The sequence below is a fragment of the Leptopilina heterotoma genome, unplaced genomic scaffold, assembly GCF_015476425.1.
Source record: "Leptopilina heterotoma isolate Lh14 unplaced genomic scaffold, ASM1547642v1 Lhet_60, whole genome shotgun sequence".
Lineage (NCBI taxonomy): Eukaryota > Metazoa > Arthropoda > Insecta > Hymenoptera > Figitidae > Leptopilina > Leptopilina heterotoma.
Window position 1 is genome coordinate 7,140,739 of NW_025111138.1, and position 26,127 is coordinate 7,166,865.

At 26.1% G+C, this 26,127-nt stretch overlaps 1 long non-coding RNA gene across 2 annotated transcripts in view; it reads right to left on the reverse strand.

Annotated features, from left to right (window-relative positions):
* Positions 1-26,127, reverse strand: part of LOC122509289 — a 149,334-nt gene that overhangs the window by 80,716 nt on the left and 42,491 nt on the right. The window contains exon 2 of one of the 2 annotated variants that reach the window (XR_006302341.1): positions 16,418-16,591. The exons of the other annotated variant lie outside the window; for it this stretch is intronic. This is a non-coding gene — a long non-coding RNA (uncharacterized LOC122509289). The remainder of the gene's footprint in view (positions 1-16,417; positions 16,592-26,127) is intronic. 2 annotated transcript variants of the gene reach the window in all.

Below are 26,127 nucleotides of genomic sequence, written 5' to 3' on the forward strand. Positions count from 1 at the left end.
TTTCGAAGAGTCACGGTGGGATTTTTATTGTGAGTGAGATTTTTATTGTCAGGGGGTCGAATCTTTCGAGACTCACCCAATATAACGCCCACTCCAACTCCTTTCAGATTACGTACCATCTGTATATGTATATAGTATGTGTATGTTTCGGCTTTCGTGGGGCTTTAATGAATGGAGAAGTTAGCGTGAGATTTCTTGAATGTGCGCTTGCGAGGATCATTAATTTAAACAGGATGTCTCGAGTCAATTTTAACGAAAACAGAGATGTAAACCACCTCGTCGAGTCATCTTATAATATATTTAAGGTGTATATATATAATACAGGAAGACGATCAATAATCAATAAATTGCCGGATATCCTTCCTGTAAAAGAGAGTCTGTAGAAAAATTCGCTTCCACGAATTTCATTATATCTGTATACAATGAATGAAATTCACTTTTTTGGATATGTAAATTAAGATAATTTAAATGTCAATAAGTTTTGGAAATTTGTCGAAATTTGTTTCGTATACTCAGAAAAGTGCACTTTTCTGCATAGTATTTAGCAAATTAATGAAAAGTATATGGCGAAAAGTACACATTTCTGAATAGTAAAGTAAAAATGAAGAAACCTTTTTTGCATAGTCAGGGTTTTGCCACAAAAATTTAATTTTCTTTTCCCTGACTTTTCCTGATTTCCATATAAACAAAATTTTTACTATTTCCCTGACCCTAAAGAATATTCTGATTCACTTTAAAAATGATTATATACTCAAAAGAAATGTTCTATCGCGCACTTATTTACGAATTTCATTAATTGTAAAATTATTCGAAAATATCTATAACTTAAGTTCTTTTTTAATCATTATTATTTTTTCATAGGAAAAATAATTTCAAAAATTTCAAATTCAAACCTTTCGAAATTCAATAACTTGAAAAAATTTTATTATTTCTGCAAACATTTGGAACTTCTCTAAAATTCAATATTCAATCCTGCAAATTTAATTTTTTCCAGTACTTTTAAACAGTTACTTTTAACTATTTATATTATTCTTTCAAATGTTTGGACATTCTTGTAGCATAATAAATAAATTGCACGGGAGAGAAACATTTGATTAAAATAATCTTAATACAGCAGTAGCTAACTAATAAATTTCTAAATTCTAATTTTCAAATTAGTAAAATTATACATTTTAAACGAATTTTACATTTCAACACTAATAGAATTTATAATAATAAATAATAATATATTAATAGAATACCGTAAAGAGACTTTCCTGAGAAAATTGACAAATTTTATTCTCACACATACACACACTCTTTGAATGACTAAATCTTTCTATAATACTGAAATTTATTTGAAATTAATAAAACGATAAGAATCATTAATTGAAACTTGAAAAATGGTTAATAAATATAAATTTAAATATTGCTCAAAAGTTATCCCTTCTCGTCACTGAAGAAAATTTAAATCCCCATAGGAAAAGCTTTTAAGATTTTTATCTGAAAAAAAGGGACTAACTCTCCAGCAGAGAAGAATCCCTTTTAAAATCTCATTCTTAACCGTGAGACATAAACAAATCGTGAAACAATATTATACTTATTTTCTCTTATACTAACTTGAAAGTACCTCTATCCTTGCTGATGATTCGGAAGAGAAAAAGGTAATGCACTTGACCGGGTTTACATAGTATATTAACCCTTGAGAATCGTTTTTGCTCCCAAAAGTTATTTCTTTTTTGGTGATTTTTCGAAAACAGGTACGTACCACTTCTCTGGGACCCTAAAAATTATATGCGTATAAAGAGAGGTGAGAGAGGCCCATGAGAGAAGTTGAAGGTTTTCGTTAAATTTAAAGATGAAAGTTGATGTAATCGCTTTAATCGCGTATGAAATGTCGGGGATTGTACCCCGAAAACGGAGCCGCCCACATCCGCTGATTCGGGCGTCAGATCGGTAAATGTTTGTTGGTTTTTTCGCATAAATGTGCTCCATTCATATTCCCGGCGTGATCTTAAAACTCTATCATAATTGGACCGACACCATAAATCTCATGACTTGTTGGTGGACCAATTTCAGACGTAGAGAGAGTCTTCTTCCTCTTTTTCTTCTCACACGCACTACTCTTCCCTTGTCTGCTGTACTTTTGCATTCAACTTCCGCTATACTTGTTTCATATTGGCCATAATATCTTTGCATCCTGTGTAGATATAGGACAATGTAATTCTGATTTTTTTTTAATTTTAGCCCTTTAAATTTTTTATGGAGTTTTTGTTGTAACAGAAATAAGAGATTCTTCCAAAATACTTCCTTTTTTGTGCGAGTATTGGTAACAAGGGAAGAATTATTAATTTGTGTAACACCTGGAAGAAAGGGAGATGTTTTGTTTAACGTGGTTTAAGGTTAAATTAACCCGCAAAAGATTGGTTAATTTTTTCGAATTTAAAAGCATGAGGAAAAGTGTACTTTTCTGCACAATTTTTTTTACTCTCTGCTGCATACTATCAGCACGGAGAAAAAGGATTCTTATACATTGACAAAAAGATTGTTAATATAGAACTAACAAATTTATTTTGTTGTCCTAACAATTCAAATTTTTTCTAATAACAGTAATTTGTTGAGGTGACAACAAAATTTGAAAAAAAAAAATTTGTTAGTTCTATATTAACAATTCTTTTTTCTCTGTGAGGGTTGACACAGGTCAGGGAAGTCAGGGAAATATCAGAGATTTTTATTAAAAGTACTGGAAAAAATGAAATTCTATTATTCTATTACTCTATTATTTTTCATAAATAATAAATTTTTTTACAAAGATTCAATTATTTTCATAAATAATAAAACTCATCATAGAATTTCAATTTTTTTTAATACAATTTTCACCGAATTTCTCGAAAAATGTAATTATTCTTGAAAATTTTATTAAATAATCGAAAAATTCGATTATTTAAAAATTTGTTGATAAAATTCTTTATGAGAATTCAATTGTGAAAAACATTCATTTGTTCAACAATTTTTTCATTTTTGTATTTAAATAATTAAATTCTCGTAGAATTTTCTGATAAAAATTGTTTTAAAAATAAATTTCAGTTAAAATTTAAGATAATAATAATTGAATATTAAAAAGCGTGAATTTTTAAAAATTATTGTATTTTGAAAAAGTTTAATTGAATTATTTTTTAAATTATATCAAGTTTTTATTTTCAAAATATTTAATTCAAGAATATCTGAATAATCAAGTTTCGTAAAATTGAATTGTATAGGTATAGAATAATTTTAAAATTCTCTACAAACTTTTACAAAAATTATTAAAAATAATTGTTCATTGTTCATTTATTTCTGTTGAAGAATTTTAATAAAATTTTTGAAATTAATTACAATTACAATTAAGTAATTACTTAAAATTGTATTAAAAATAATTGAAATCCTGTCAAGATATTTATTATTTATGAAAATAATTGAATTCTTGCAACGAATTTTTATTACATTTTTTTTTTTAATAATTGAAATCCTATGAAGAATATTATTATGTATGAAAATAATTGAATTCTTGCATCAAATTTTATTCTATTTCTTTTTAATAATTGAATTCTTTTGATAATTTTATTATTTAGAAAAATAAATCAATTCTTTTGATAATTTTATTATTTATGAAAATGAAAATAATTGATTTCATTTGAGAATTTTATTATTTATGAAAATAATTAAATTCTTACAACGAATTTTATTACATTTTTTTTAAATAATTGAATTCCTATGAGAAATTTTATTAAAATAGTAGATTTTAAAAATATTTGAATTTTAGCAAAAAATTTAATTATTTGTGACATGTAATTAAATTCTGGCAAAATTACTTAAAATTGTATAAAAATAATTGAAATCCTGTGAAGATTTTTATTATTTAGAAAAATAATTGAATTCTTGCAACAAATTTTATTCCATTTCTTCTTAATAATTGAAATCCTATGAAGAATATTATTATTTATGAAAATAATTTAATTCTTTTGAGAATTTTATTATTTATGAAAATAATTGAATTCTTGCAACTAATTTTATTACATTTTTTTTAAATAATTGAATTTTAGCAAAAAATTTAATTATTTGTGACATGTAATTAAATTCTTGCAAAATTACTTAAAATTGTATAAAAATAATTGAAATCCTGTGAAGATTTTTATTATTTAGAAAAATAATTGAATTCTTGCAACAAATTTTATTATTTATGAAAATAATAATTTAATTCTTGCAACGAATTTTATTACATTTTTTTTAAATTATCGAATTTTTTTGAAAAATTTGATTAAAATTGTAAATTTTGAAAATATTTGAATTTTAGCGAAGAATTTAATTATTTCTGAAATATAATTGAATTCTTGCAAAAAAAATGTTTGAAAATAATTACACTTTTCGAGGAATTTTTTTAAAATTGTATTAAAAATAATTTAAATCCTATGAAAAATTTTATTATGTACGATAATAATTGAATTCTTACAACGAATTTTATGAAATTTTTTAAAATAATTGAATTGATGTGAAAAATTGTATTACCTATAAAAATAATTAATTTCTTGCGAAGGATTTTATTAAAATTTTGGTAAATAATTACATTTTTTTTTTTTTTGAAAATTTTTATCGAAGTTTAAATTTTTATAAAACATGAAGATAGCGATCACTCCGAGTCAAAGACTCGGAGTGCTCGATATCTTTGTTTTATAAAAATATTCTTAATAGTTATTAAATATCAGTTTTTTTTAAATCTTAATTCCTATGAAAAAAAATAATGATTTAATATTTAAATTTCAGTTTTTTTTAAATCTTAATTCATATGGAAAAAAATAATGATTTAATATTTATTTTAAATTTATTTATTTATTTTTATTTATCGATGTTTTCGAAAAAATTTACAATTAAAGAAATTCGTAAATAAATGTAATATAACATTTTTTTGGGTATCTAATAATTTTTAGAGTGAATCAGAATATTGTTAAGGCTCTGGGAAAAAATTAAAATTTTGTCTGGAAATTAGAGAAAAGTCAGGGAAATAGAAAATAAATTTTTTTTGTGTCAACCCTGATGAAAGTCAATGTAAAAAATGAAAGTCAAAATTTTAAAGTAAAAGTAAATGACGCAAAACAGAAAAGGACAAGAGGTCCAAGACAGCACTTTTACTATAAAAGTATAGTAAAAATTACATTATCCGATTCTGCCGTACGATTTATCTTTTTTTTTTTTTGTTTTATCTTTTCGGTCGAGGACTAATAAGTTACGGATACATAGAGAATTCTATGAAAGCTCATAAAATGTTAGATGAAAAAAAAGTAAAACTCCGATTTAAATTTTCCTTTGATACCAAAAAAATTGCTTTCAAATTCTGGGAATAGCTTTCTCCTGATTTGAAAATCGAGATATTTGCACTGATTCAGAAAGATCTATATGATTGTATCGGTACGTGGTTCTTTCTTGTGTCGGGAATAGAGATTCGAAACACCACAGGGTGTCTATCGTACCAAGAAGGACTTGGATGTAGGAAGTAGACACACAACTTGTTTAGTTTTCTGTTCATGTACAGCAACGACGAGACAACTCTCACTCTTTCTCTCAAAGGACCTTTATATGGATAACATTATAGTGCGGTAATCTGATCGTGTCATCCTATAGTAGATCAGCTTCTTGCCGCACAGTACATCCAAGTTTCGAGTCTCTTCGCACCTATTTCAACACGCAGTCTTATCGTATCCGATCTATCAGCATTTGTCTTCTAAACGAAAGTTTCTGGTACTATTTCATTCTGCGCTTGTTTCGCTTGTCAAACGAAATCGGGATCTCATCTCTCATCTCATTTGTTGTCGCCTCGGAAATTATCCTCGTTTGCTCTCATTTTTTAAATAAGCCTAAGCCGTACGTGTTTACATTATATCCGATATCTTGTTGTATTATATTTTGTTAGAACATTTTTCTAACATTCTTTTATGTATGCATATATAATTATCAGATGGAAATAAAACATCCGGATTGAGATATATTGTTAAAGAATTCGATGATTAATTTTGATTGATTGTAATTTAAAGCATAGTATAGTAGTATAGATTATGCACCAAGAGTGCATTTAATACTTTTAAAAATAATCGATCTCTTGTGATGAATATTGTTAATTATGAAAATAATTTTTTTAGAATTTTGTTAAAATGCCTCAAAATAATTGAATTTTCAGAAATATTTTTGTTATTTATCAACATAATTGAATTCTTTCGAAGAATTATTTATGTAAATAATTGTATTCTTAGCAAGAATTTTATTAAAATCTAAAATAATAATTCAATTATTAAAAAAAAATTTAATTAAAATGTTATTTAAAATAATTGATTTCTTTCGAGCATTTGTATTAAAATATTTGAAAATAATTAAATTCCTGTGAAAAATTCTAAAATTGTAAATAATTAAATTCTTCCAAAGAATTAAAAAAATATATTTTTAAATAATTGATTTTTTGAGGAGGAATTGAAATTAAATTTTAAAGAATAATTACGTTTTTTGATCAATTCCTGTAAAATTTTATTAAAAATAATTAAAATCCTGCGATAAATTTTATTATTTATGAAAATAATTGAATTGTTTCAAAGAATTTTATTGAAATTTTTAAAATTAATTGAATTCATGTGGAAATTTTATTATTTATGAAAATAATTGAATTCCTGTAAAAAATTTTGATATTTTTGGAAATAACTGAATCGTTTTCTTCGAGGAATTGAAATTAAATTTTTAAGAATAATTACATTTCGCGAGCAATTCCTGTTAAATTATATTAAAAATAATTGAAATCTTGCGATGAATTTTATTGTTTATGAAAATAATTGAATAATTGCTAAGAATTTTATTATTTATGAAAATAATTGAATTATTATTGCGAAAAATTTTATTTAAATTTGAAAACATTTAATTGATTTTATTCAAGAAATTTTATTTAAATAGGAATGACATAATAATTGAATCCTTGCAATTGAAAATAATTGATTTCTTTCAAGACATTTAAAATGTCTGAATGTATTTAAAATGAATTGAAAATAATTGAATACTTCTGGAAAGAATTTAATAAAAAACATTCTTTTAATTTTAAATAATTGATTTTTTCGAGAAATTGAAATTAAATTTTATAAGAATATAATTACATTTTTTGAATAATTCCTGTAAAATTGGACCAAGTAAAAATAATTGAAATTCTGCGAGGAAGTTTATTATTTATGGAAATAATTGAATATTTGTAAAAAATGTTATTAAAATTTTCATAAATAATTGAATTCCTGAGAAGTAGTTTATTATTTATGAAAATAATTGAATTATTGCGAAAAATTTTATTAAAATGTTCGACAAGAATTGAATTTCTGTAAAAAATGTTATTAAAATTTTCATAAATAATTGAATTCCTGAGAAGTAGTTTATTATTTATGAAAATAATTGAATTATTGCGAAAAATTTTATTAAAATGTTCGACAAGAATTGAATTTCTGTAAAAAATTTTATTACTTTTTGAAAATAATTGAATTCTAGTTTATAAGAATTTTATAAATATTGTTATAAATAATTAATTTTTTCGAAAAAGGTACAATAAATATTTTGAATATTTGAATTCTTGTGTAAAACTTTATTTTTGAAAATAATTTATTTTTTCGATTAATTAATTTTAAATGGTATTAAAAATAATTGAAATTCTTCGATAAGTTTTATTATTTACGAAAATAATTGAATTCTTGCTTAGAATTTTATCAAAATTTTTTAAAAATAATTTAATTTTAGTGAAAGTATTTGAATTATTGTGAAGAATTGTATAAACATTTTGTTAAATAATTGATTTTTTCGAAATTTGTTTCAAAATTCTATTCTAAATTAATTGTATTCCTGTGGAAATTTTATTATTTATGAAAATAATTGAATTTTGGATGAATTTATCTATTTTTTTAAATAATTGATTTTTGCGAAATTTTATGAAAATACTAGATATTGAAATTAATTGAATTTCGAATATTTTTTGATAGTAATTGAATCGTTTTATAGAATTTGATTACAATTTTTGAGAATAGTTTTTTGATTTCTGTATTAGCGAATTTAAAGTAGTGGAAATTCTAAAACAAAAAATCAGAAATAGTAGCTTTTAGTGTCTGAAATCTAAAAAAAGGACCCAAATAGTAGCATAACGTAAAAAAAAGTATTAAATAGTAGTATAGATGAGTGCAAAGCCTGCATTTGTTTAGCAAAAAGTAAAAATCGAATCAAAAGTCAAATTTCAAAATCCCACCCGAGAAATACAATGCATTTTCTTTCCAAAAATAAAATTTCCAAACCTAAAATATACCTTCTCCAGTAAAATTCCAAATTATACGACAACCGATATAATATGCATGCGCGCGAATTAAAATACCAAATATCAGCGCGAAAAATTTTTGTGTCGAAATAAAATACACAAAAATGTAATTTGACTCTAACCATATTCCATAGAGACAATAACATTCCTTATGAATGGTTCAGTTGCAGTTTTTCTGTAAAACAAAATTCATACAGGTGTTAACGACATTCCAGTTGACACCCGATCACAGGTCCTGACGATCAGCTTCGTCACTCCAGATTCCCCGGGTGGTCCAGTCCACTGTTACCCCGATCCTATCTGTACACGATCTTTAGGTTCACTATATATATGTAGAGCGAGAAATATATAGCAAATTTTATACCAGCGCACTCAAATCTATATAAAATAGTTGAGCGACAATGATCATGATAGCACACTATATATAGTGAGAAAAAATTCTAATCGCAAATGCTTCTTCATCGCTTCCGAACATTTCCGCAAGCATTAAAATTAAATGGCTACCACCCAAGTAGTAACACAAGAAACGTCAATTCGATTTAATCGATTTGAAACGAAGGTTGTAATCCAGAGAGTGAAAATAACACGTAGCGATTTCTTAGAAATTGGATATGTCGATCTAATGTTCTACATTGTGTGATATAGCATCTATAAAGTTTCAAAATATCACACTTTTTTCTGCGGCTAATAAACGAAAGTTATTTTCTTCGAAATTTGGAATATTTTTGCTATTTGACTCTAAATGTTTTTGCTTTTTGTGCGCACATTTTATTTCTGATTTATAAAGACCCCCTTATAGCCCATCGGTCAATAAAGTGTCCATTATTGCCCTAGAGCAATAATGTCCACTTTATTGACCGCTTGCAGGTCATTATTACCCTAAGGCAATAATGTGACCTTTATTGACCGCTTGCAGGTCATTATTTTCCTAGGGTAAAAATGAATATTTTATTCACCGCTCGCAGGTCAATAATATAACCATTATTACCCTAGGACAATAATAGGCACTTTATTGATCGGTTGCAGGTTAAGAAAAAAATACAAAATTAAATTTTTGTGATTTTTCTGAATCGTCTAAAAACAACTCGTTTTAGACGATTCAGAAAAATGACAATAATTTAATTCTGTATTTTTTTTTTAATTTAAGAAAAAATAACATTTTTTCTCATACTGATGCTAATAACTTGAATTCTAAATTTTTACAAAATTCAATATTTTTCAAAATTTCAATATTAAATTTTACAAAAATACTATATTTAAAAATAATTTTTAAATGTAGAAAAAAAATTGTTTAAATGTACAATTTATTTCTATTAAATATGACAATATTTCTAAAAAATTGGGAATATAATTTAATCTTTTAAAAATAATTTTGTGGGAATTCACTTCAAAATATTTTAATTACAATTTTTCAAAAGACGAACATTTTTCATAATTTTCAAATTAAATTATACATTCAAAACTTGAATAATTTTTGTGAAATAAATATTTAAATACTTATTTATTTATCCACAGAAATTACAATTTTACAATATTTTAAATGATTACATGTGTAAAATCTTTTTGAAATTTAACAATTTCTAAAAATTACAACTGCAATTCTTCCAAAATTCAATAATTTTTTTATTTTTGACGTTTTTAATTAAAACTATTAAAAACTTTAATAATTTTTTAAGCAAAAAATAAATTTATATATTTAAAAAAACGAATAGAAAATTGAATATTGTTACAACAATAATTTAAAATTTCAAAGATTACAATTTCAAAATTTTTTGAAATTTAATTATTTATAAAAATCCACACTGTACACGCTTCAAATATTCAATTATTATATAGAATTTTAACTGAAATTTAATTTTAAATCAATTCTAAATGAAAAAGTTCTACGAGAATTCAAATATTTAAATACAAAAATAAACAAGTTTTTGAAAAATTGAATATTTCTTAAAATTGAATTCTTATAAAGAACTTTAACAAAATTTTTTTCAATAATGTAATATTTACGAAGAGTTTCATTAGAATGTTTGATAATAATTAAATTCTTTCAAGAAATTCAATTAAAAATATTAAAAATAATTTTTAAATTCAAATAAACAAATTATATAAAAATTAATTTATTTAAATTATTGAATTCTTTCGAAGAATTTTAATAAAATTTTTAAGAATAATTGCATTTTTCTTGAAATTCATTTTCATTAACAATAATTACAATTCTGCGATCAGTTTTATTATTTATAAAAATAATTGAATTCTTGCAACGAATTTTATTAAAATTTTTAAAAATAATTGAATTCCTCAGATGAATTTTATTAATCATAAAAATAATTGAATTCTTGCTAAGAACTTTATTAATTTTTTTTTCAAATAATTGAATTCTTGCGAAGAATTTTATTATTTACTTAAATAATTGAAATCTTACAAATTTTTTTGGCGAATTTAATTACAATTTTATTGAAAATAATTCAATTCTTATTTATAGAATTTTAATAAAATTTTTAAAAATAATTGAATTTCTGCGAAGAGTTGCATTAAAATTTTCAAATAATAATTGAATTTTCAAGAAGAATTTTGTAAAAATTCTTTTAAATAATTAATTTTTTCGAAAAAATTTAATGAAAATTGTATTTTAAATAATTGAATTCGAGTAAAAATTTTATTATTTATGAAAATAATTGAATGTTTACAAAGAAATTTATTAAGATTCTTTTAAATAATTGAATTCTCTTGGGCTGTAATAGCGGCGCACTTTATTGACCATACGCACAGGAAAATAAAGTACTAATTATTACTCGAGGGAAATAATGGTCACTTTATTGACCAGACTGCAGTTTGCTGCTCTTTTTTTTAACCAAAAACTTGAAAAAAATAGTTTTATTCTTTTCATTTTCGCCAAAAAGAAACGTTTTTCGACTCTATAAGCATCGTCGCTACCTTCAAGGACCCGAAATTTTTTGTTTTATAGAAGCCCTTTTATTTTATGGCACCTTTTTCTTTTTTCTTTCTCTTTTTGCTAACTTTTTTCTATTTCACGCCAATTTTTTTGCTATATGACAACTTTTTTTGCTCTACTGCAAAAGATACACAAAATAGATGTGAAAAAGTGATGAAGTGTGAATTTAGAGTGTTTCTATTAATTCTAACATCCTTAAACATCGAATAAAATCATTTACAGACGAATAAGTAGAATATACATACCATTACGTAATTTAATTGGAACAGAGTTTTTGACGAGGGTTTATTCTTTTGATATATATTTTAACGATGATCTTTGATGATTCTCAAAGTCCTTTTACGCGTTGTTTTGTTAACTTTTTGATATTTGATACTCGAACGGTCTAGTGCGCATTCTATGTGTACAAGATTGGAAAGGTAATATATATAGATCCAGGATCGTGCAATATAATACTTATATATACTGCGTGAATATATTGTGTGTACATGAACTATATGCCAGTGTGTCTGGGTCATGTCTATACTCTAACAATTTTCAAAAAAAAATCAAAGATACTACTATTCTGTAATTTTGAATTAGTAAAAATGTTTACTTTATTTAAATTAGTGACTAAATTTTTGCTTCTGAATTACTTAATTTTGTTAATAAATAGTAATTTCTAACAATTTATTAGTAAAATTTAATAATTCAAAAGCAAAAAGTCAGTCACTAATTCAAGTTAGTAAACATTTTTACTAATTCAAATTTAGAGAGTAGAAAAAAAAATTCAATCAGACAAAAAGAATTTCATTGATTTGAACTTTGATTCAACAAAAATTTTTGTTTACAGAAATAATTTTTTTCTGAGAACATGAATCGAAATACCAATGTATTTAGATTTATGGAAAATTAGTCCCGTATTTCATGAATCAATTTTGAGTCATCGCAGAAAATCATTAGCGATAATTACAAGATGAAGAAGAAGAAAAAGGAAAATAAAGTTTTGTTGATGTAGAATGCGGAAAAGAGGGCGGACAGCTTTTAAAAAATGATGATACACTAAAATAATAAATGAATATTTCTTCTTTCCGTTTGCTAAGAAAATTCAAATTTTTCCCCTTATGAAATATTTTTCAAATATAAGTTAATAAAACTTATTAATTTTTTTATTCCTAAAATTTTCGAACGTTCAAAATAAGAACAACGATATATTTTGAGTACTTCTGTTTTAAGTTAAAATTTCGTTTATTTGAACGTTGAGAATTTCAAGGAAATTTTTTTAATTCAACTTTCTTTATTAGTTTAATAAATTTATTTCATTATTATTATTAATTATTAGTAAATTTATTTTATTATTATTAATTATTAATAAATTAAATAGTATTAATCCAATTGCTCACTCAGCGATATTTTAATAAATTAATCAATTATACTAATAAATAAATTAAATTTAAACCATATTTGAAATCAGTTTCAAATTTCCATTTTCAAAAAAATACATTTCTTATCTTACTCTTCTTCTTTCACTCAAAATTTGACATTTATTTCTGATTCTGGTTTTCTTTCAATCAGTATATAGTATGGGAACCATAAAATCACTGTCGCCAGACGTTATAAGGCCACCCCTCAACAATATTTGATGGGGGGTGGTCTTGACGAAGTTTTTTGACCGCCGACAAAGTTGCCGAAGAGAGAAGAGCGATAAAAACAAGCCGCCCGTCTAAATACGTGCCCGTTGCCGCCTTCTAATATTAGTGCCAGAAAAATAAGCGCAACAGTGCTCCCAAATAAAAAAAAAAAAAAAAAAAAATGGGGAAAAAATCGTTTCTTGACCAACCGTAACGACCAATTACGTATTGGCGGCTGCCGAAGTACACACGGTTTAAAGAAACCAAATATTGAAGCCAAAAATATAAATAAGACAACAATCCTAAGAGAGTCCGCAATAGGAGCTGATTACTTTCTTAATTGAAGACACAAAAATTCTCCTTTCCCACTTTTGTTTTCAATGAAATAATCCATGAAGAATGTAAATAAAAAAATTTTTAAATAATGAAAAAATAAAAGACATAATTATTTTTACTCTCTAAATTTGAACTATGTTAAAAATAACTGATTATTAGCAAAATATTTACTCTCTATCTAAATTTTAATTAGTTGGAAATAACTAATTTTATAGTAAAAAATAAGTCACTCTAAATTTTAATTTATTGTAAGTAACTCATTTGATAGTTTCTGCATAAAATACTATAATTTCTACTATAATTATTAGTTCTTTTCTAGTAATACTTAATTATTTTCTACTCTCTAAATTTGAATAAGTAAAACTATTTACTAATTTGAATTAGTGACTGATGACTTTTTTCTATTGAATTAGTAAATTTTACTAATAATTTAGTAGACATTACTATTTACTAGTAAAATTTAATAATTCAAAAGCAAAAAGTCAGTCACTAATTCAAATTAGTAAACATTTTTACTAATTCAAATTTAGAGAGAAATTCTAATTTGAATTAAATTCAAACAAAATTTTAATTTGAAGCGAAATAACCAAATATTGTTAATTTGAACGCTCAGTAGAGAATTATAAGGTAAAATTTGTCACGAAGAATTTAGAATAAAGAAAATTAAAATTATTAAAAATTAAATTATAAAATTTCTTCTCGATAAAATAAAACAGAATATTTTTCACCAAAATATAATTTTCAAGATGAAAATATGAAATGTTTAAAAATTGATTCACTGAATTGTTTCGTTCTACATATATTTTTAAAGAATTCGTTACAACCTATATAAAGAAGGAGTGTCTATAATACTCAACACTCACTGAGTTGAAATTTGAAAAATATAATGAAAACTCAAGTATGACAAACCGGAAAAGTTTCGGTCAGTTCATAAAGGGCCGGCGAATGGGCGCCACTCTGATCTGCCATATACCATGCAACTCATAAATTTGTGCGCAGAAGCTGAGAAAAAGGATAATCCGAATCCCTTTTTTCTAATTTAGTCTAAATTCGAGATTAAAAGTCTCGAGCAAAAAATCCTGAGTCACGTTTTGACTTAGGATTTTATCACGAAACTTTTTTTCACGCAAACACTTTAAGAAACAATAGAAATTTCAACTAACAGTATAATAACCTGCAGAATTTTTGTTTTTACCACATTTAAAAGCGGAAATGTCTTATTTCGCAGATAAAGTGAAAAAAAACAAAGTCCTAAAGTACTTAAAGCTTAAACAATTAAGTTTCAAAATGAACTAATATTAAAGTTGACTCTCTAAATCTAAATTAGTTAAAAATTACTAATTGTTAGTGAAATCTTGGCTCACTTTTTGCTTCAGCAATTAGAAAAAAATAACTATGTAATGACTTAATTCTATTTTTTATTTTTAAACCTCAAAGTGAACAGAATTTATTTATTTCCTCTACAAATTTAATTTTTACTACAAAAATTTTGCTATACTTTTGATGAAATTTTGATGAAAATAATTGAATTCTTTAGAGTAATTTTATTAAAATTATATTAAAAATAATTGAATTTCTGTAAAGAATTTTATTGTTGTATAAAAATATAATTGAATTCTTGCAAATTTTTTTCGACAGAATTTAATGAAAATTGTATTGAAAATAATTGAATTATTTTAAAGAATTTTATTAAAGTTAAATGGTTTTAAATTTCGAATCTGAAATTATTCAAAAAAATTCAAGTTGGTGGTTGAAAATAAAAAATTAAATTTTATTTATAAAAATTGAAAGCGCAACTTTTTTAAAATTCAATTATGTATAGGTATTTCTTGAATTTCCAAAGAAAATTATTCGCAAAATAATTTATAAATAATAATTTTTCGAATGATTTCCATGAATTAAATTATTTAAAATAAACATTCACTTTTAAATCGACAAAGTTTAATTATAGAAAGAATTAAAATTAAATTAAATCTTTTCAATAATTTTAAAGCTTGCTGGTCAACAAAATTTAGCAATTTTAAAAATAACACATACAACATTGATACAACATTGTTGCCATTTGTTGTACTATTTAGCCTAAAATAAGCCTTTCTTTTTAACTGTGACAAAAAATAGAAAAATTCTTCTCCTATTTTTCTACATATTCTGAAATTAAGAATAAAGAAGAAAAGAATTTATAAAGTTTATATTTTAACATCTTTCACAAAGAAGAGGAATTAGCTCACACCTATTATATTTTTCTCCAGAAATAATCGCATAGAGAATATTCCAAAATATCATCATATATTTTTCACAAAATATATTTTTTCCACACAAAGAACTATAGATCATAAAAAATCCAATTTCTCAGAAAAATCAAAAAACTCAGCTCTACATTTCGAAAATTTTGACAACTTTATTAACCTCACTATTGTATTCAGAAAATTGTCCTCTGTCGAGAAATCGCGTGAAATAAAAGGGAAAGAAACAAATTTTCAAGTTTGCCCTAAAAATTTAAAAGGGTTCTGAGAATGATCAATCATCGCTTGTCTGTACTTTTTTCAAAAGCTCTATATGCTTATATATATGTTTTATAAAATGTTCCCCGGGGAGTGAGAGAGTTATAACCAACTGTGACTCCTAAAATGGCACATCATAGCAATAGGATGAGTTTCACTCTATATGTCGAAAGGCGTATTCCTTGTTTAAAGAGGTTGCATTCTCTTAAAACGAAGAAAAAAAAATTTAATAGGAAAATCATATTTGGAGTTCTCGAAGAGAGAAAAGATGCGTGCACGTGCCAGCCACGCTTCGAGAAAATGACAGTTGGTTAGCGTGCTGACCATTTTCAGTTAGTTTACATTTTATATGTTCAGTTTTGTTTTCTAATTTAGAGAGAAAGAGAGAGAGAGGGAATTTTCTTATTTCGAGTTTCACTGTTGAGTATTAATTCTTGTCTATATAATTCAAAACATCAGGATTATATTTAGATGCCGTGGAATGTTATATAAATGGATGTTCTATCCTCTGAATATTTTTCATAAACAACTGCGCACAGGGTCTTATTGAGTAATTATAAAAGAAGCATATTCAAAAAATTCTTCGAGGTTATTATTTATGGAAAATTAGGCAAGAGAGTACACGATTTTTGAGTTTTTTATGTGCACAAGTGTCGTTATATGGATATTGGGACTATATTGCGCGTACCTTTATTCGTGTGTGAGAAGCGGGTGGATTCAGTGAGAAGCTCATTTGTATAATCAAGCGGAGAGCATCTGTGCGATCCAGCAGGTGCCTAAAGGCTTTTATCGCTGTCCCGTGTTATACGGCTTCCTGTCCCCATCTGGACCAAATTCACCAAATTATGATCAAACTTCGTACCTGAAAAAGACAAAAAAAAGTTTTATCAGAACTCTTGTAACTTTCATTTGAAGAGACAAATCTTGATTTAAAGAAGCATATTGTCAAAAGTTAACAAAGAAAGAAACTACACGGCAAGACAATCGTTTCAAAATTTACAAAATATTGTAAAAAATTAACAGCATGTGACTCAAGATCCTAATTTCTAGAATTACTATACATACGACGTTCGTATATGATCCTGAAATAGCTATATGCTATTAGAAAATATAAAAGCAATAACAATAATAGAGATTGTAGAGAGTAAGGGCTAAAAATGGTTCGAAAATATTTAACAAGAGTTTCCTCTTGACCTTACATGATAAGATTTAGAAAATTTTGAGTAAATGTTCTTTTGACATTATGTGATAAGAGTTGCCGAAGAAATTCTCCTCTCATTTACAAAGTGAGCTGTCAAGTAGTGAAACATTTTTATAACCACCGCAGTCATATCCATTTCACGGGTCGCATTATAAGTCACGCTGTGGACATTAAAGCAGCAGACAGATATTGAGGAAGAGGCGTAACGCTCATTACGGACAACCGTTCTTTCTCAGTCACAAATCAAATATAAAAGTTTACTCGTATGTCCTGCGTAACCGTCAAACTGCATCAAAAGCGCAGACACTTCGCACGCAATAATTTTAACCCTGCCCTTTTTTTCTTCATTTATGCAAGCATTAACTTTGTCTAATGCTCATACCAAATAGAAAAAATTTAAATCAAATAATCTAAAATTTAAAAAGACATCATTTTTGAATAAAGAAGTAGAAAAAGAAAAAAAAGAAGAAGAAAGAAAGAAAGTAAGAACTTATTTTAATAACAAAAATAATAAGTTTCAATTGAGTATTAACTTTCTTTACGCTTTTTGCTATAAACGGGATTCGCAACTATCATCTCCTGAGTTTGAGACGTAACAAATTGTATAATATGTTGAGTAAATGTTCACGCCTAATGGGGTAATGATAGAGTTAGGGAGCAACTTTAATGATACACATGGACATTGAAGTGAAAAACAATTAAGTGTAAATGTTCGCCTTTCCTATTCCTGAATTAAACACCAGAAAACAATATGTATAATTACCGAAAGAGTATATATAACAGCGGGTGGTCCACGTCTGTGGTCTCATGTCTTTAATAGAGACTTAATAATTGTTTGTATGTTTAACTAAAAATGTTCGCAATAAAAAATAGAAGCATATTCTTTTTTTAATTTCAATTTCGATAAACGAGTTGCAACAAAAATAACCACAAGTTTTTATTTTTAAATAGTGAATAAAAGTTGCGATAAAATAATTTATGATTGAGGTTCGGATGATCTCAGATCATCCGAACCTCAATCATAAATTATTTTATCGGAACTTTTATCGTTGTGTAATTTTTCCGATTCTCTAATCGGAAAGATAAAAGTTCGGATGTCGCAGGTTTAGAAGATAAAAGTTCGAATGATGATGATTCGGAAAATAAAAGTTCGGATGCTGCAGGTTCAGATGATAAAGATTCAGAAGATAGAAGTTCGAATGATGGAGGTTCAGATAATATACAGATTCAGAAGATAAAAGTTCGGATGATACAAATTCGGAAGATAAAATTTCGGATGATACAGATTCAGAACATAAAAGCGTTTGGATGATGGAGGTTCGGATGATACAGATTCGAAAAACAAAAGTTCGCGGCGAGTGTCACAGGTTCGAAAGATAGAAGTTCGGATGTTACAGATTCGGAAGAAAAAGGTTCTAATGTTATAGGTTCGGATGATAAAGATTCAGAAGATAGAAGTTCGAATAATGAATAAGGTTATCAGATGATAGAATAAGAAGTTCGGATATGTTACAGATCCGGTCGGAAGATAAAATTTTGGATGTTGTAGCTTATTTAGAGGATAAACGTATTCAAATGTTACAGGTTCGAACGTTTCGTTTCGGAGACTTTTGGAATAGTATTCGCGCGCGTTTATAAACACACTACATATTTTGATATGCGGCAAGTAGAGGGAACATGCAGAGAAGAATATTATCCCGTCAGAGAATGAAGCGGCTCATTCTAACGTCCGCCCACGTTCACAGCTTGTTACAGATGAGGGTGAGACTGTGACCCTGCCAACATTTTACCACCTTTAGCGTTATAACGTAATCCCATAATTGCTAACCGAGTGATGGTTGTCATAACCTTAACTGGACTATGAATACGATTCTTATCCTCAGTTGTTTTCTTTTTAGGCAGCGCGCCGCCTTGTAAACGATCTAAACGAGCTGTTTGTCAGAGTAGAGCAATATATTTCGCGCCATATTAACGCTATCAAAATTTTACTCACGTTGAACAGCCGCACGTTAATTGACTCGGGTATGTGTAGGTATTACATATACGTTCTTCGTAAGTGAAAATTTCATACAATACAATAATAACTATACAACAATACAGCATTAAACAATTATTTTTACTATTTTTGCTCTAGTAAGTTTTGTTTTTTATAAAGATTAAAAAATAATTTAACCTCTTTTTTAAAAATGGAATAAACGCCCGAGGTCTGATGGAAATTTTGCTCCGAACTAATTATTGGCACGTGCCGAAAATTGCAAAATAAGATTTGTTACGTCACGTGTCTTACAGAAACATTTCGTGTATCTACAACGAAAATTCGTATTGTTTTTAAACTAATACTTTGTCACTAAATGGATCAGAATTAAGATATTAAAATCCTGGCGAAATTTAACAATTTTTCTATAAAGTCTGATTCACATATAATATATATTATATATGGCGAGAGGTCCAGAGGAAAGATGCTCGTAAATTTGCACGGTTCAAGGTCCAACTGTGTCCGAAACGAAACGACTCCTCCCCTTTGTTGGTTTATAAGCGCTTAATTCGGTAATCAAATAACGCAAAGACTGATTCGATCTTGAAGCTCCATATAATTAAAGGGGATATAATAACAACCTCCTTCCGACAGCATTAACTTAATTGCTTTATTAGATTAGGCGACCTGAAAAATTTGGTTCGCACACACAAAGATCAAATCTTTCATTATTATGCCATATAATACCGCAGTTTCGATATTAGAAATCAATGGGAAAAATTGTAGGCACAACTGCATCAAACATTTTTTATCCAACTATTGCAATTTGTTACTTTTAACTACAACTACAGGTTAACAGTGTATTTTTTATTACCTGAAAAAAGACATTCGGATGTTTATAACAAAATTGGGTGCTCATTATAATACCGCAGGGTACAAGATAAAACTGTTCTAAACTTTGCTAAACTGAACTTATTTTCGTTAATTAAGGTATATAATGAAGACGTTAACGGTGATGAAGATCGATATTTTAAACCGTCAAATTTTACCTAAGTCAACATAAACTCTTTTACAGTTAACAGGAAATATAAAACGGATATAGGTTGAAGAAAATTATAAGTTTGTCTCAACTGGTCCTGAGCTTGTGTACTTCAATATGGAACTATCGATGTGTTCTATTGTCTAAAACTCAATCTAAAGACCTACTAATTTTAACGACGAGAGAGAGCTATTGAAACATTTATGGTGAACGGAAACCACATATGTATTTTTATAAATATATGAACTTCCGAATAGAATTGTTATTGCAGCATGAATAACATACATTAGTTCTGCAACTATATAATTATAAACCGAAGAGAAAAAACAAAACATTAAATCTGTAGCAATAATTTTTAAATACTTTTTTTTTATAAAACAAATTTTGTAATTTAGTGCATGATTGATAGTTAAAAATAATCCTTGTTTAGTAACTGTATTCAAGAATTAAGAAGCTAATTGGACGGATGGACATCATTTACAGCGAGATTTATATATTTTTTTCCAAGGAGTCTAGATATTATTATAAAGACTTATGACGCCTTATGAAGACATAATTCGTGTTGGCAACTGTAGCAAAAGAGTTTTTATTCATTGAAAAAAATGCTAAGCCACTCCATTCAATAAGGGGATTATTAGAAAGCTTTTAAATCAAAACTAAGAGATAACCGATCTCATTCAACATTTTAATGTTGAAGTCTCTTCTTTCCGTACAATATAAATAAAATACTGCGAAAAGACTGCTAAACTTTGAAAAAAATTTTGATACTCTAACAAGAAGGATGAGTTCTAATCCCCTAGTGAAGTTTTTAAGTCTACTTTATTAGTTATTAGTACCAGATGTATAAAATCACACTCATAATCACTATATTCATATAGTATAAAATCAGAACATTAAAGTCAATTCAAAAAGAAAATCATTGTTTAATATTTAACACCTGATTCCAATTATTCCTCTCTATTCTTCTTCTAAGCGAATTTATAAAAAAAAAGGATTCCTTTTGCGCGTAATCTTCAAAAGGCAACATGTGCACAAGCAAATAAAAAAAGCATCTAAAGATTAGATTCAATAACCTAGACTAATTAACATTTTTATTGAAATATCGTTCGGCGTACGAAAAAAAAAGTTCAAAAAATCACGGGAAAATAAGTAGTTATTTACTTCTCGTGACGATATTGCGGTCACATGTGTACAATTGCCGTATAAATTAGAATAAATTTTGAAGAACGATTGTGTCCTATAGCGAAGCAGTAATAACTTATTTTCCACGTCAGGTGTGTGTTTCAAAAAATTTTAAAATACGAAATTCGCGCGATTATATATATTGTTCGAACAAAAAGATTTTAGAAGCACACACGCAAAATATTCTTTTGCTCTAATAGATGGTATATAGTTCTGGAGACAAAACGATTATTAAATCCCCCAGTGCCATTGTTCATTCACAAAATTCAACTCAGTTATAGATTGCGTGTTTTGTGCTTTATATGCGCGGCTGTAAAAATCTCTACTCTAATCGGCGCGACGAATAAAAGAAATCGACAATGCTTAAAAAGAAATAGTAAAAAAGGGTAGAAAAGGGTAATGCATACAACCTGAATGGCTTTCATTCTATAACTAAAAAATATTCGACATGCAATTTTTGCGTTTTCGTATAAACAGAGACAGACAGACCTAAATATTCATACCTAAATCTATATGCATATTATTTCGTATAAGTATATACAAATACATTTAGGTTCATAAAGTTCCAATTGTCATAAAAGATTTTTTTTTGTATTCCTATTATGATGTGACATGACTAGAAACAACCATAACACTTCAGTGCGATCGATTTTTGAATGATCGGATATTTTGCATGTATTTCCCTTTAACTGACAGCGTGTTATTTCACCAACAAATAATACGCATAGGCTATTGTGAATCGGTGAGTGCACTCAAAATTTTGAGGGCCGAGTTTAAATGCTTTTAAATACGTGCGAAGAATGCACCGACTGAAGAGGAGGCCAAGAACCATATAGCCGATGGCATATGATCCCCTTGGCTCGACCAATCTCAACAACTACCTGCTAAATTACAATGACGAGTTGACGATCGTTTAGAGAGAACTTCACCCAGTGCCAATTACTAAGCAGACTTTGGCTGAGGACCCCCCAACCGTTATAAATATAGGAGAACCTTTAATTGTCCGATCTTGTCGCTTATCTATAAACACATGCGTACTTCATATTTTTAATAATACGCAAACTTTTAGTACACATACTTTTATTATCTACAAACTTTTATACACATCCTCATACATATTCTTTTAAGGCACATACTTTTTTATAAAAGCTAACATGTTCTTTATACTGAAAACTTATGACACTTATCTCGCCACTAACAAAAGAATAATGTGTAGAATATTAATTACCAGATCTGAAAACTTTGGGTACAAAAAGAATAAATTTATTCAGAATTACTTTCTGATTTTTTTGCAACTTTTAAAATCTCTTTTAAGAACTTATTCTGTTTTCGATAAATTTAAAGCGAATGTTGCATGTGCCTGAAACTAATAAAACGTTTAAAAATTTTACGTAAAATGTAAGAGCATAGAAAGATTAGTTAGATTTGCTTGAAATTTATTAAATATGTTCCTTAAGATTCTTCTAAATGTTACTCAGAAATCAAAACTGTTATTAAAAATCATTAGCGAGCAATGGAATATATTAAGTTAAGTCATAAAAAACTCTACGAAACATTTAACGGCATAAAACTTCCGTTGATGTTTTCTGAAAAATCCCCAACAACTGAAATTCCTAAAATTTTTAACAGCATACACAAATGTACTTATGCTAACTATTATGATATACCAGATAACTAAATGTTCGCAGCTCTATATAATATTAGATCGTCCAACAACTCGTGAGAGGCGACTAAGTGTAAATCGTATATACCCATTGTTGATCTTCCTCTCGTCTAATTTGTATGAAATTGTCGAGTGTGCCTAGGAACAATGATATTTACACTCAAACGTATTTCGAGTATCATTCGAGTATCCAGAAGAGCGGTTCCCACTCAAATCTTCAATGCACTTGAGTGTTGGACATGGACCAAAGCAGAGAGCTTCCCTTCAGTTCCCATGATTCCCTGGAGCTAAACTACCAACACTAAGTTGCGCACACTACACACGTATATGTATGGCACGTATACCTGTCTGAATAATCGTAATTATCTCTCTGCAGCCACACGGGTCCTATAATACCGACTTCTTCTCTTCCACTATATACAATAACAACAACAAAAAAAGGAGAAAAAAAAAAAGAAAAGGCGCCCATCTCACATGAAGCGTGAACTCTCGCTTTGATGACAGTACATTTCATCCGTAATTATGATTGCCTTCATAATCGCAATCACAGAATATAATACCTACCAAATTACAACTTAAAGTGCAGCACATTTCCTTTTTTGTCCACGAAAGCATTTAACATACTTTGCACTAATGAATTGAACATTATTCATCACTATATGGATCAATTCCGCGAACAAATTATTCTCTTGTATTATAAAAGTCTTTAATTTAATTCTTTTTTTAGGTTTTGCTAGAAAATTAAGAGAAGTTGAAGAAGAAGAATTTTTTTTTCTCTCATTGAAGAAAAGATATGATCAAGTTTCGTACTCGATAATTAATTTTAAAAAAGTAGAAAAAAGTAACTCTAAGACTGAAAGAAAGTAGTAAAAAAGTATAGCTATGGAAAAATTAAACTTGACGACTCAATTTCTTCATAATATCCGTAAATAAAATTACATTCAAGAATAAAATAATTTTTTTAAATAAATATTTAAATACCTATTTATTCTTCCACAGGAAATAAAATATTTTAAATAATTTCAATGTATTTTCTTTTTGAATTAAAACTATTTCTGAAAATTGTAACTGTAATTCTCCCAAAAGTCAATTATTTTTTTCGTGAAATTTCTAAATAAAATTATTCAAAACTTTAATCATTTTATTTTAAAATAAAAATTTAAATATTGCAGTTTTACAAAAATTAAAATTTTCAAAGATTTCAATTTAAAAACCTTTGAAAATTTAATTATTTCTAAAAATTCACGCTGTAACGCTTCAAATATTCAATTATTACCTAGAATTTTAACTGAAATTCAATTTGAAATCAATTCTATAATCAAAAAGTTCTACGAGAATTAAATTATGCAAATACGAATTTTATTAAAATGTTTTTTTAATAATTGAATTTTATTGAAAATAATTAAATTTCGTCAAATTTTTTAAATTAATTAAATTTATACGAAGAACGAGAACTCAATTATTTAAAATTAAATACAAACATAAATAATTTATTGAATAATTGTAAATTCCTTAAAATTGAATTCTTATAAAGAACTTTATCAAATTTTTTTTTTTTAAATTATTGAATTCTATTCGAAGAATTTTTATAAAATTTCCAAGTATAATTGCATTTTTTTGAAATATATTAAAAATTGTATTAAAAATAATTACAATCCTGTGAAGAATTTTATTATTTATGAAAATAATTGAATTTCTGAGAAGAATTTTATCATTTATAAAAATAATGGGATTTCTAAAAATAAATTTTATCATTCATAAACATAATTAAAGTCTGGCGAAAAGTTAATTAATTATTTTTTAATAATTGAGTTCTTGCGAAGAATTTAAAAAAAAATCTTTTTAAATAATTGATTATTTCGTGAAATTATAAGAAAATTGTGTATTAAATAATTGAATTCTTGTGAAAATTTTATTATTTATGAAAATAATTGAATGTCGAAAAATTAGTTAAAATAATTAAATCGTTTGAAACAATTTTTGTTAATATTTTTGTAAATAATTGAATTCTTTTAAGAAATTTAATTAAAATTGCATTCAAAATAATTATTAAATTCTAATTGAATTCATGATACGAATTTTACTAAAATTTTTGAAAATAATTAAATTGTTACGAAGAATTTCATTAAATTCTAATAAACAAATTTATGTATATCAAATTTTTTTTAAATAATTGGATTCTTTTGAAGAATTTTAATAAAACTTTTAAGAATTTACTGTATCTATTTTTCGTGAAATTTATTTAAAATTGTATTAAAAATAATTGAAATCCTGCGATGAGTTTTATTATTTATAAAAATAATTAAAGTCTTGCAACGATTTTATTAAAATTTTTAAATATAATTGAATTCCTCAGATGAATTTTATTAATCATAAGAATAATTGAATTCTTACGAAGTATTTTAAAAAATCTTTTTTAATAATTAACTAAAATTAACTAAAATCAATTTTGAATCAGTTCTAATCAAAAGTTCTACGAGAATTCAATTATTTAAATACAAAAATAAATAATTGTTTGAAAAATTGAATATTTCTTAAAATTAAATTCTTATATAGAACTTTATTATAATTTTGTTCAATAATTCAATTTTTACGAAGAATTTCATTAAAATTTTTGATAATAATTAAATTCTTTCAAGAAATATAATTAAAAATCCCATTGAAAATAATTTTTAAATTCTAATAAACAAATTACGCATCAACATTTTTTTAAATAATTGAATTGTATTGCAGAATTTTAAAATAATTTTTAAGAATAATTGCATTTTTCTTGAAATTTATTTAAAATTGAATATTAAAAATAATTACAATCCTGTGAAGAATTTTATTATTTATGAAAATAATTGAATTCTTGAGAAGAATTTTATTTATTCATAAAAGTAATTCAATTCTTGCTAAGAACTTTATTAAATTTTTTTTTAAATAATTGAATTCTTTTGGGAAATTTTTTATTAATAATTGAATTGTTCGAAAGAACTTTATGAACTATTTATAAGAACTTTATTAATATTTATGTTTTTTTTAGTGTCAGAAATCTAAAAAAAAGTGTCCAAATAATAGCAAATCGTAAAAAAAATAAAAAAAATAATAGGTTTCAGTAGTTGAGTACGAAGCCTGCATGACACGACTACTGTCATCGCAGTTTCTTTCCTTCATTCAATTAATGAAGTCTTCCTCTGGTATTAAATTTCCATTCACGTAAATCTTTCTAAAACAGGAGTAAATCTTCTTTCAGCAGGAGTAAAGGAAGCTGCGCGCAGGTATATACAAGTTACAAATGGTATTTCTTTGACATTTTGAGAAATTTTTCACTACTATTCAAATTTCTAGAAAACTAG